Consider the following 11,154-nt stretch of genomic DNA (forward strand, 5'->3'; position numbering starts at 1 on the left):
GTGACATACCGCCTCCTCCTGGGAACTGTAACACCCTTTTTTCAAAGGCAATCATCTCTTGGTCTGTTGGCCTCACTATACCTCAAATTTTCTAATAATACACTGTATTCTAGGGCCCCCTCACCATCCTTTGTCCACCCCAGCACCAGCACAGGAGAGATCCCATAACAGATGTTCAATAAGTGATTGTCACTTAAACTTATGTGTCAACTTGGCTGGACCACAGTGCTCAGGTATTTAGTCAAATGTTATTCTGGATGTGTTTGTAAAAGTGTTTTAGGGTGAGATTGACATGTAAATCAGTGAACTCTGAGTGAAAGCAGATTGCCCTCCATAATGTGGGTGGGCCTCATCCAATCAGTTGAAGGCCTTAGGTGAACGGAACAAGACTGACCTGCCCAGAGGAAGAAGAAATTCTGCCAGAAGACCAAACTGCAACTCTACCCAGGACTTCTTGCCACCCTACCGATGGTGGACTTGCAGCCTCCAAATCAGGTGAGCCACTTCAAAATAAATAAATAAACACACACACACACACACACACACACACACACACACACCTGTTTATTGTTTCGCTGGAAAATGCTAATACAGTGATGGTGAAATTTTAAATTTACAAAAATCACATCTACTGTGAACAAGAATGCTTACAGCATCACTCTTCACAATAGGCAGAAACAACTCGAACGGCCATTCACGGTGGTTTGTATTAAATAAATTATAGTACCAGTATAGTCATTGACATATTGTACGATGAAGAAAATAAATGAACTACAACTACACTCAACGTGGACAAGTCTTACGAGCATATTTCTGAGTGAGGCTAAACTCATCAGTGGTACCAGAAGTCAGGACAGGGTCACCGTAGGAGGAGGAACAGGGTGGTGGGGACCCAGGGCACTCATGGAGTGCTCCCGGCAATGTTCTGTTTCTCGACCTGGGGGTTGGTGACACAGGTGAACCAATAAGTGACAAGTTCATTGCACTGTATTATGGATGGTCTGTGCCTTCCCCTGTATATATGTGACCTTCATAAAGGTTACAAAGATAGGAAAATAAGTACAAATTATTTTTATAGTAATTCATTATTCTAATTGCAACCCATCGCCAAGATTGTCGTGGGTATTCAGGTACTGGAAACTCAGCAGTGTAGCAGAGAAATGTTAAGTTTGAAATGACCTTCTATAACTGAAAGTGTTGTATGTTTTCAAACTGAATTTTGGAAAACATGCTATAGCATCAGTCTCACATCTCCAGAAACACTGATGAAGTTCAGGCTTTTGAGCCCGGAAATCGCCCCGGCAGGTACGTCAAGGGCTCTTTCATTTCCACGGGGCGCAGAGTCCCACAGAGAGCCTGGCGAAATAACCCTCTCAGCAAAGAGGGTTTTTTCAGAAGATGGAATTTCCCACTGTAATTATCTCAAGTGTCTCTGGGTGCGCTGAATAAATTAGACATGCACTCTGGACTGCATGCCTCAAGAACTGCAAGTCATTCCCTGAACTTGAAAAAAATAAAAAATGTCAAAGAAAAGCTAGAAAACTGTGGCATTGCCTGGACAATGGCAGCAAACACTTAGATGTGGGGCTTGAGGGCAGGGGAGGCGTGTGTGCTGTGTTTTCTGGTAACTGTGTGGAGCAGTGGCGTGGCTCGGGGGTCTTTGGGAACGTGGCATCGGCTGTCACTGGTGAAGGGGGAAGCATGAGCTGAGGATCGGTCGGTCTCCACAGCTCTTCCTTCAGGCCGTGCCGTCTGTACAGCATGGGGTCTGCTGAGCACATACAGCAGCCAGCGCTGGCCAATGTCCTGGGGATACAGTGCTTAACCTGCCCTGCACCCAACCCCCTCCAGTTGCCTCCCTGCTTCTCCTACACACGCCCTGAGCTAGAGCCGGTCTGCACTCTGGGAGTCACAGGAGCGCACGACGGTCCTGAACTCACACCTCGGGATGCCTCGCGTCGTACTTGGAGAACCAGAAGGATGTGACAAACTCCTGCTCACCCCTCAAGACCCGGCTTTCCTTCCAAAGACTGTCCTGACTCCCCACCCCACCCAGTCCATGCGGGGCGCCCCCCCACTCTCGTGCAGGCCCTCCTCCTGGCAGCACTGACTGGATCCACGTGACCCGTCAGCCTCCCTGCTGCACACCGAGCACCTTGAAAGCAGAGACTGGCTTTTGGTTCCAGATTCCCAGCATCTCTTTCCCTCCCATTCTCTCCCTCCACCACCAGTCTCTCACCCTCCCCGCACCCTGCACCCCCCGTCCTTCACCCTCACCCAGTACCCCCTCCTCTCCCTCTCTCTCTCCCTCTCTCCATCCCCCTTCCCTTCTGTGTCCTCCATGTCACTGATTTGAAAGAATACACGCACCCCTATATTCACTGCAGTGTTACTTACACTGCCAAGGCCTGGAAGCAGCCCCAAGTGCCCATCCGTAGATGAGTGGATAAAAAAGCTGTGGAACATTTACACTCGGAATACTACTCGGCCATAAAAAAAAAGAAGAAGAAGAGGAAATCTTACCTTTGCAACAGCATTGATGACCTGGAGAGTATTATGTTAAGTAAAATAAGACAGAGAAAGATAAATACCATATGACTTCACTTATATGTAGAATCTAATGACCAAAATAAACTAACAAACAAAATAGAAACAGACTCATAGATACAGAAAACAGACTGACAGCTGTCAGAGGGGAGGGGAGTTGGAAGGCTGGGTGAAAAAGGTAAAGGGATTTTTTTTTAAAAAAAGAAAAAAAACCTCATAGACACAGACAACAGGATGGTGATTAAAAGAAGAGCTCTTCCTCTCATACCCACATCCCTACACGTCACCCAGGCAAAGTAACTGGAATTGAGTGGTTCCCATTTTTCAATCAAGCACTAGTCCCAGACACAATGCTTTACTGCAGCCGGCCATGGCGTGCTCAGCTGCTGGGACCCGCCCACCCTACCGGCAGCCCTCTCCTCTGATTTTTCCTGGACCAGTTTCCACCAGAAATCCCAAGTGCCTGACCTAGGAGGTCCCTGAATGAATGAACCAGCCCTGGATTCCACCTGCCGACCCTGGCCAATCCAAGAGATAAAGCCCAAAACAATTAAAGAAGCTCCCTTCTGAACTCGTCTTGACTACACATCTGACCCAGGATCCGATCAAAGGAGACAAGATCATTAGGAACCAAATCCGAACAAATGGGGATGCTGACAGCAGATGTAAAAAGCAACACAGTGCCCTTTTTCTGAGTATTACATCACTTCTCACATGGCGCCTTTGGAAACGGCCTCTGATGATAGAACAGGCATCCAACGCACCACATGAAACCGAATAAAACATCAGCACTGGGCAAGTGTGGCTCATCATGCATTTTTTAAAACCACAGTGTGCAGAGAACAGAGAATTGGCTGCAATCAGCCAGACACACACATAGGCTTTTTTTTCTTTAAGCTGGATGAAGCCTTCATCTTTCAACTCACCTCTGAGCTTTCAGATCCAAAAGCCAGGCAGGAGCGCAGCTAAACCTGCAATGTGTGCTCCGACTCGTTCTTTCTGATGTGCCTGCTCCACTTGCCAGTTTTGATCTTGGATGCGTCAGAGTCAGTGCTGCCCTTGCCTCAGTTTCCACATTTGCACCGTGGGTCTCAGGAGTCATGGGACACATTCAAGAACTATCCTATCAAGCACTCTATGCTCCTCAGCTCAAACACAGTCAGAGGATTCATGAACCTGTGCAAGTCATCTAAGGTTAAGTCTCATTCTTCTTGTCTGTAAAACGGGAATGAGTGCTCCTACCTCCCATGGTGACTAAGGAGTAAATGAAAACAAGTCAGTGAACTGCCTCACCCAAGGCAGTACCTGGATTTTACCAGATGTTTCAAAAATATTAGGTCTCTGTGTTTGGAAATCAAAATAGAGAGACCCAGAACTTCCCATTCCATTGCTGCATTTCCACACAAATGCACGCACTTAATGCCTTTAAGAGGCAGCCTCCACAGGTTGGAAAGCTGGGCATTCAGTATAGACCCTGCACCTGCGATTCCGCCTCCCATGCCATCCACGTGGTTTCTAAAACCAGACCTCAGATGCTGCGAGTCCCATTAGTCAAAGAAGCCGTGAGAGACGTTGACAGGAGGGTTATAGAGGAGCAAAGAAGCAACAGAAAACAGCAACAAGACAGACAACTGAATAAAAAGTGAATAAAATTATGTAAAGGAAAAAAAGCATTCAAGAAAAATAGGAGGAGGGAGGAGGGATGTAGGAAGATAATTCTCATTGTTATTGCTTCCATGAGTCAGCATTTTCTACCAACATGGCAGGTAACTGAGCTCCTCACCCCAGCTTGGTCGCACACTGGCCTGTCTTTACAGCACAGGTCAAACCATGAACGAATGGCAACAGATGATATCACAACGGGCCTTGGAAAGCTTGTCAGCACACACAGAAACCCATGGTGCTTGTTCCGAACATAATGGTAGGGAGGTTCCGTGACACTGTATAGACACTTACACTGAGGGTTGGAGAAAGAGATAAAGGGACCAGGGCGTGTTCCTGTCTTGATTTTGGTCCCCGAGAATCAGAGCCTGAGCTCTGGTTTGGTGGCAGGTATTTTATTGGGAAGATGACCCAAGAAAACCTGGTGAGGAGGTGGGCAGAGGGAGACAGGAAGGAAAGGCTACTGTCAGGATGCACCACTGAAGCCGCTGGAGGCCATGGGCGCTCGATTTCCCCCCTCGACTGAGAAACATAGAGCACCTTCCAGAAATGCCCCTGAGAGACGAGTCTACAGTGTCTACCCACGGGCCCTCCTCTCACTGGTGAGGGCTGTCCCTGGGGGAGTTACTCCCCGAAGTTCCTGGGCTGGAGAAAGCCCTGGGCAGAAAGCCAACTCTGGTAAAACACTGCCAGTGGCAAGCAGGTCTGAGGGTTCCTGAACTACTGTCGGGCCGCAGCAAACACCAGAGGCGGGCCCGAGTGCAAGCACAGGAGAGCTGGGCGTTTGCTACAGCTCCAAAGGCAAACTGCAAATTACATAACTTCAACCTTGACACCTTGTTTCCCTCCTCCTGTTACACGTTCCCCATCACCCTGGGTCCGCCAGTGTCAATCCCTGGCATGATGCTGCATATAACATTGTAGTTAGCTGTGCCCTCCCCCCTGCCCTACCCCCAAGGCATCTGCCCAGTAAAGGAGTCACGTTGGACTCAGTCCTCAGGCCCCTCAGACCAGAACTCCGAATGGGATGAACAGGAAGGACCGCAAATCCAGGCCATTCTCCCTCCAAACTCCTCCCCCACCCAATGACTCTTTCCCAGCGTGCAAGCTCACCTCGCCGAACGATGGACTCGCGGCCTTGGCACTTCAGGTGGGGCAGCTTTACAGGCCTGGCTCAGGGCACAGTGACCCTTTGCCACTGCAGGTCGGACAGGCTTCCTTGGTGACTGAGCAGTCGGAGCAACGGCAGACACACATATGCCTGAGCCCCACCTCGGCGCCTGCCACGCCGCAGGGAGGTGGCCGGCTGCTGAAGAGAGCCCACCTTCACCTGCTGCAAAGAGCTGATCTTTTAAGCCAGTGGTTCTCAACCTGGGCTGCACATTAGAATCACCTGGGAATTCTGTTTCTTTGTTATGGGGTGGGGCCACAACATTAGTAACAAAGAAACAGAATTTCCGGAGGATGAGGCCCAGAAATCGGGATTTTAAAAAGATTCCCAGGTGATTCTAATGTGCAGCCGAGGTTGAGAACCACTGCCCTAGGAGTATCTGATGCCCGCCAAAGTTGAAGAACCTGGGCCAGGGTGTCTCAAACTTAATGCGCATATGACTCACCTGGGGGCTTTTTCGGCTAAGGTTGGTTCAGCAGGCCTGCCACAGGGGCTCAGTCTGCATTTTTCACGGGCTCCCAGGTGATGCCGGTACAGCTGGGCCACAGGCCGACGCTGAGGAGCCAGGGCCTACGACGCAGAACGTACGACCTCGCGATGGCTGAGCCCGGTCTCCGCAGGAGCCGCTTTTCTACGTGCTCCTCTTCCTTGGTCTCTTGATGCCCCAGGGTGCATGTGGCGATCAGTGACTTTCTGAGTGCAGGGACAGAAAAAGAAAGTCTTGCTAGGTCACCGCCTTCTTTGGAAATTTAGTAACATTTTATTTAACCCAATGTATTCAAATTATCATTTCGACATGTAATCAATACAAAAGTTATTAATGAGATTTGTTTACATCCTTTTTATTTCCTGGGATTAAGTCTTAGAAATCCAGTGTGACTTTAATGGCCTATCACATTCCAAATAGCCACGTGTGGCTGGGGGCCACTCACTGGATGACCACCGCCCTCTTCTACTCTGGCTTATATCGCAACCTGGAAGTCCTTATCCTACAGCTGATGAGCTTCTTTTCAAGCATGCACCTACTTCCTAAGCTAAACCTGGCATAAGAAGGCAGCACCCTCATCCAAAGAGAGGAAAAGTGCCAAGCACCACTGAAGATTTTCTTTTCCTCTAGCTCTCCAGTAGCCACCTGGGGAATCGGGGGTGATCAATTGTCCCAATTTGCTTGGTCCTGGCCCAGTTTTATTACTAAAGGCCCACATCCCAGGAAATGCCTCAGTCCCAGGCGAACCAGGAGTGTTGGTTTCCCTTGAATGTCTGCTCCTGCACAGATCTCTCCCTGATCCAATGAGGACCTTTTCCATGGGTGGGGGAGCTCCTGGGTTCAGCCCAGGGAAGAACTAAACATCTGCTAAGCAACTGCACACAGAACTCACAGCACAGTCAGGCTCCAGGGCCCCTCCAGACCTCTGGGGCCCCAATATTATTAGTACAGCCTCTCTCACTCTCATCTGCTCTGGTTCTGATATTGGCTCTGAACCCAAGTGTATCTCACTGGGTTTCATGGGAATTACAAGAATGTGAAAGCACTTTGAAACCTGTAAGGAGTTAAGTAAATGTGTCTGCTGTTAATATTTATTGAGCAAGTATTACCAGGTGTACCGGTTAATGATGCGGATTTTTTTCAATAGATCAAGTTACACATATGTTGATATACTAGTATATACGATTTGATATGTATGTTATTTTGTTGTATTGACAACAAGCTTCAAAACTTCATATGTCAAATTTTCTGAAGGTGTTAACATCATAGACATTTTTACGCTTAAAAATGTCGAATTTCGTGCCAAAAAAAGAACATTTGCGGGAAGTTTTAATTCATTATTTTGAAGAAAAACTTATCGTATACTTCGGGAAGCTTATGGTGAACATGCTCCATCTCAAGATACTTGTGAACGCTGGTTTAAACACTTTCAAAGTGGTGATTTCGATGTGAAAGACAAAGAACATCCAGGTCAATTTGAACCACACTTTAATCATAAAACGACCAGAATGAGCCAGAAGACACGGCAAAGTAATTTTGCTTCATGATAACGCACCATCACACACTTCAAAACCAGTTAAAGACACGTTAAAAGATCTTGCCTGGGAAGTATTAACCCACCCGCCGTATTCACCAGACCTTGCTTCTTCAGATTACCACTTGTTCCGATCGATGGCACACGTACTTTCTGAGCAGCACTTCAAAACGTACAAAGAAGTGGAAAATTGGGTCTCTGAATGGCTTGCCTCAAAACAAGAAAAGTTCTATTGGGACGGTATCCACAAATTACCTGAAATATGGGGGAAATGTGTAGCTAGCAATGGACATTACTTTGAATGAAACACTTTTGATGTTTCTCTTGAAATTACGGTGTTTTCTTTGATTACAAAATCCGCATTAACCGGTACACCTAGTATATGCCAACCCCTGGGATAAGAGCTTTACATTCATCATAGGGTTTAATCCTTACACCAACCCTGTGAGGCAGGTACTGTTATTGTCCCCATTTTACAGATGAGGAAACTAAAGTTCAGAGAGGTTCAGTAACTTGCCAATGGTCACACCGCGTATCAGAGGTGTGATTTGAACCTAGAGCTCTGACTCCAAAGTCCACAAAAACAACAAAACAGAAGAGAAAGACCTGAGAGAGGGAAGACACCTAAGTGGCAAGGCTAATCTCCACAGTTCGAGAAAAATGCTCTAAACGTGACACCCCTGGCAAAAAAAAAAGGCAACAAAAGTTTTCAGAAGCATTTGGGACTAGAGCAGGGGTGGGCAAACTTTTTGACTCGAGGGCCACAATGGGTTCTTAAACTGGACCGGAGGGCCGGAACAAAAGCATGGATGGAGTGTTTGTGTGAACTAGTATAAATTCAAAGTAAACATCATTACATAAAAGGGTACGGTCTTTTTTTTTTTTTTTTAGTTTTATTCATTTCAAACGGGCCGGATCCGGCCCGCGGGCCGTAGTTTGCCCACGGCTGGACTGGAGTATATACATACTACCATTGCTGTTTTGAAACAGGTTTGGAGAAAGAATTTAAGAAACCTGTGAGACCTATTCATCCCTCTACCCTCAGCTCTTAGAAGGCGCACTTGCTGGCCCTAGCCAGTTTGGCTCAGTGGATAGAGCATCGGCCTGCGGACTGAAGGGTCCCAGGTTTGATTCCAGCCAAGGGCATATGCCCAGGCTGCAGGCTTGATCCCCAGTAGGGGGTATGCAGGAGGCAGCCAACCAATGGTTCTCTCTCATCATTGATGTTTCTATCTCTCTCTCCCTCTCCCTTCCTCTCTGAAATCAATAAAGATACATTAAAAGAAGAAGAAGGCACACTTGCTGGTCCCTCTGCCTGGACCACTCTGGCCTCTGATTTTCAGGTAGATGGAGATCTCTTATCATCCAGGTCTCAGCTCATCCAATGTCCTCCTCAGGGGCTCCTTACTACCTTATCTAAACTTCCACTTCTCGCCTCACTGTACCCTACTACCCTGCTTCAATCTGGTTGTAATGCTCATCCAGGATCTGCCGTTACCTAATTATGTAAGGTATCAGGTGTGTGTGCTAATTTATCCCTCCCCCATAAACTCACGGAGCAGGGACCTTGTCAGCCTTATTTATTCCCATGTCCTGGGGGGCATAGCGCAGTGTCCAGCACAGGGCAGGCCCTCACACTTTTGTTGGTTGTTGAACAAACACAGTACCTGAAAAACTGTGGAATATATCGGCAATAGAGGGGGGAAATTTCTATGTGATTTTTTTTTAAGTGACCTGCGATCAATACACAAAATCAGGCCTGGGGACAGAGTGAACGAAAGCGACCAAGCCACGAGAGCTGGATTGAAACCGTCCCTTGCTGGGCTGAGTTCTCACTCCGCTTACAGACTGGAGTCTTTAGATTTCAATGACCAAAAGCGTCAGTAACTCAATTCCTTGGCTCTGCAGAAGTCAAAACCCAAGTCGGCCAAAGTCCAAACCAAAGTTAGAAACACTTTCCCTGATCTGGGTGTGTTTTGAATCATTTCCATAGAAACCGGAAGAATTCCCAGCAGGGGCTTTCTAACTTCCAGCAATTATCTTAAGGTCTAGTTAGCATTTTAAATGTTACCTGTATAAATTAAAAACTGTTTACAGCTCACAACGTCATTTTTCGTGATGCATGACTTTGCCGCAGCTAGCCAAAACTCACTTTTTGGAAAATCCCATCCTAAATGTTACCTGCTGGTTCAGGCCTGGCAAAATCTCCCTCTCGGTTCAAATATCCAGCTTCTCCTTTTCTTCTTCTTCATGTTAGTAATCTCAGCTTCCTTCCTTGGGACAGTTCAAGTATTGTGGGGTGTCAAACTTGGCAGGGAGGCTATGTGAAAACAGTTCTTTTGATTATGTAAGTTACTCAACACAATCTACTGCTGGTTTAAAGAAAGCAAATGGTCCTAACCAGTTTGGCTCGGTGGATAGAGCATCGGCCTGCGGACGGAAGGGTCCCAAGTTCGATTCCGGTCAAGGGCATGTACCTTGATTGCGGGCACATCCCCAGTAGGGGGTGTGCAGGAGGCAGCTGATTGATGTTTCTCTCTCATCAATGTTTCTAACTCTCTATCCCTCTCCCTTCGTCTCTGTAAAAAATCAATAAAATATTTTTTTAAAGCAAATGGAAAAAAAAAGGAAACAAATGGAGAAAAAAGAAAGCAATTGAAGATTTCTGAGTATAATTCTGTATCTGTTAAGCCCCACTCATCACCATTTATCTTGTTGGGGTACATAACTACTTTCCCAGGGACTGAAGGAAGTCATGATATTTGGAGGTCAACTCTACTCCTGGTCATTTTTTACCAAAACCAATAATTTAAAAATAGCTCCCTTTGATGCATACTTTCTCTATATCACTAGCATTCGACTCACTGCCTTCATTTTGTTCCAGAATACAGAGGCATTTTATGCTTCTCTGATCAAAGGCAGCTGGGCTGTGAAGTTACTTGAATGGAGATTCCAAGCTTTGCTCCACTTCTTAAAGCTCTAGGACCTTAAGTCCCTCAGCCTGTTTGCCTCAGCCTTCTCAGGCCCAACCCGGCACAGGGAACAACGCAGTGTCGCTGCCCTCAGTCTAGCTGAACACTCAGACTGACTATGAGACAGCTGGAGGGTCAGTGACCAACACTCCACCTGGCATGGTGCCACGGTGACCCTCCTAAATTTCCTTCTTTTAACTCTTAACGCATAGGTCAGCACGCTTTTTCTGTAAAGGGCCGTCTAGTGAATGTTTTTATTTTGCTGGCCATATGTTCGTCTCAGCCCTAGTAGCACGAACATAGCCACAGACAATATGGAAACATGTGGGCAAGGCTGTGTTCCAGTAGGACTGCTCCACTCCCCAGCCCCATCTCCTACCAACCTGCCCCGCCCCGCCTCCCCCAACACCCCTGCCCCACCCACCTCAGCCATACAGGTCCTTCTGTCCATTTCTGAAACATTCCAAGCTTGTTCCCTTGGGGCCTTTCCCTTAGCTCTTTCCTTTTGTGGGCAGTTCTGTTCCCCACATCAGCACATGCCTGGTTCCCCCTTGCCATCCATCTCTCAGGTTATTATCATAAACTCAGAGGGGTTTTGTGGTTTTGTTTTATTTTGTTTTGTGTGGGGTTTTTTGTTTGTTTGTTTTTGCCTTGTCTCTAACATACTGCCTTTTTTTTAAAATCAGTCAAGTTTTGTTTTGTTGGGGGTTCTTTCTCTGTCCATCATTATTTATCCCCCTTCTCCACTTCCCAAATCCACACCACCACCACCACCACCACC

Source organism: Myotis lucifugus, unplaced genomic scaffold (genome assembly GCF_000147115.1).
Source record: "Myotis lucifugus unplaced genomic scaffold, Myoluc2.0 scaffold_774, whole genome shotgun sequence".
Classification (NCBI taxonomy): Eukaryota; Metazoa; Chordata; class Mammalia; order Chiroptera; family Vespertilionidae; genus Myotis; species Myotis lucifugus.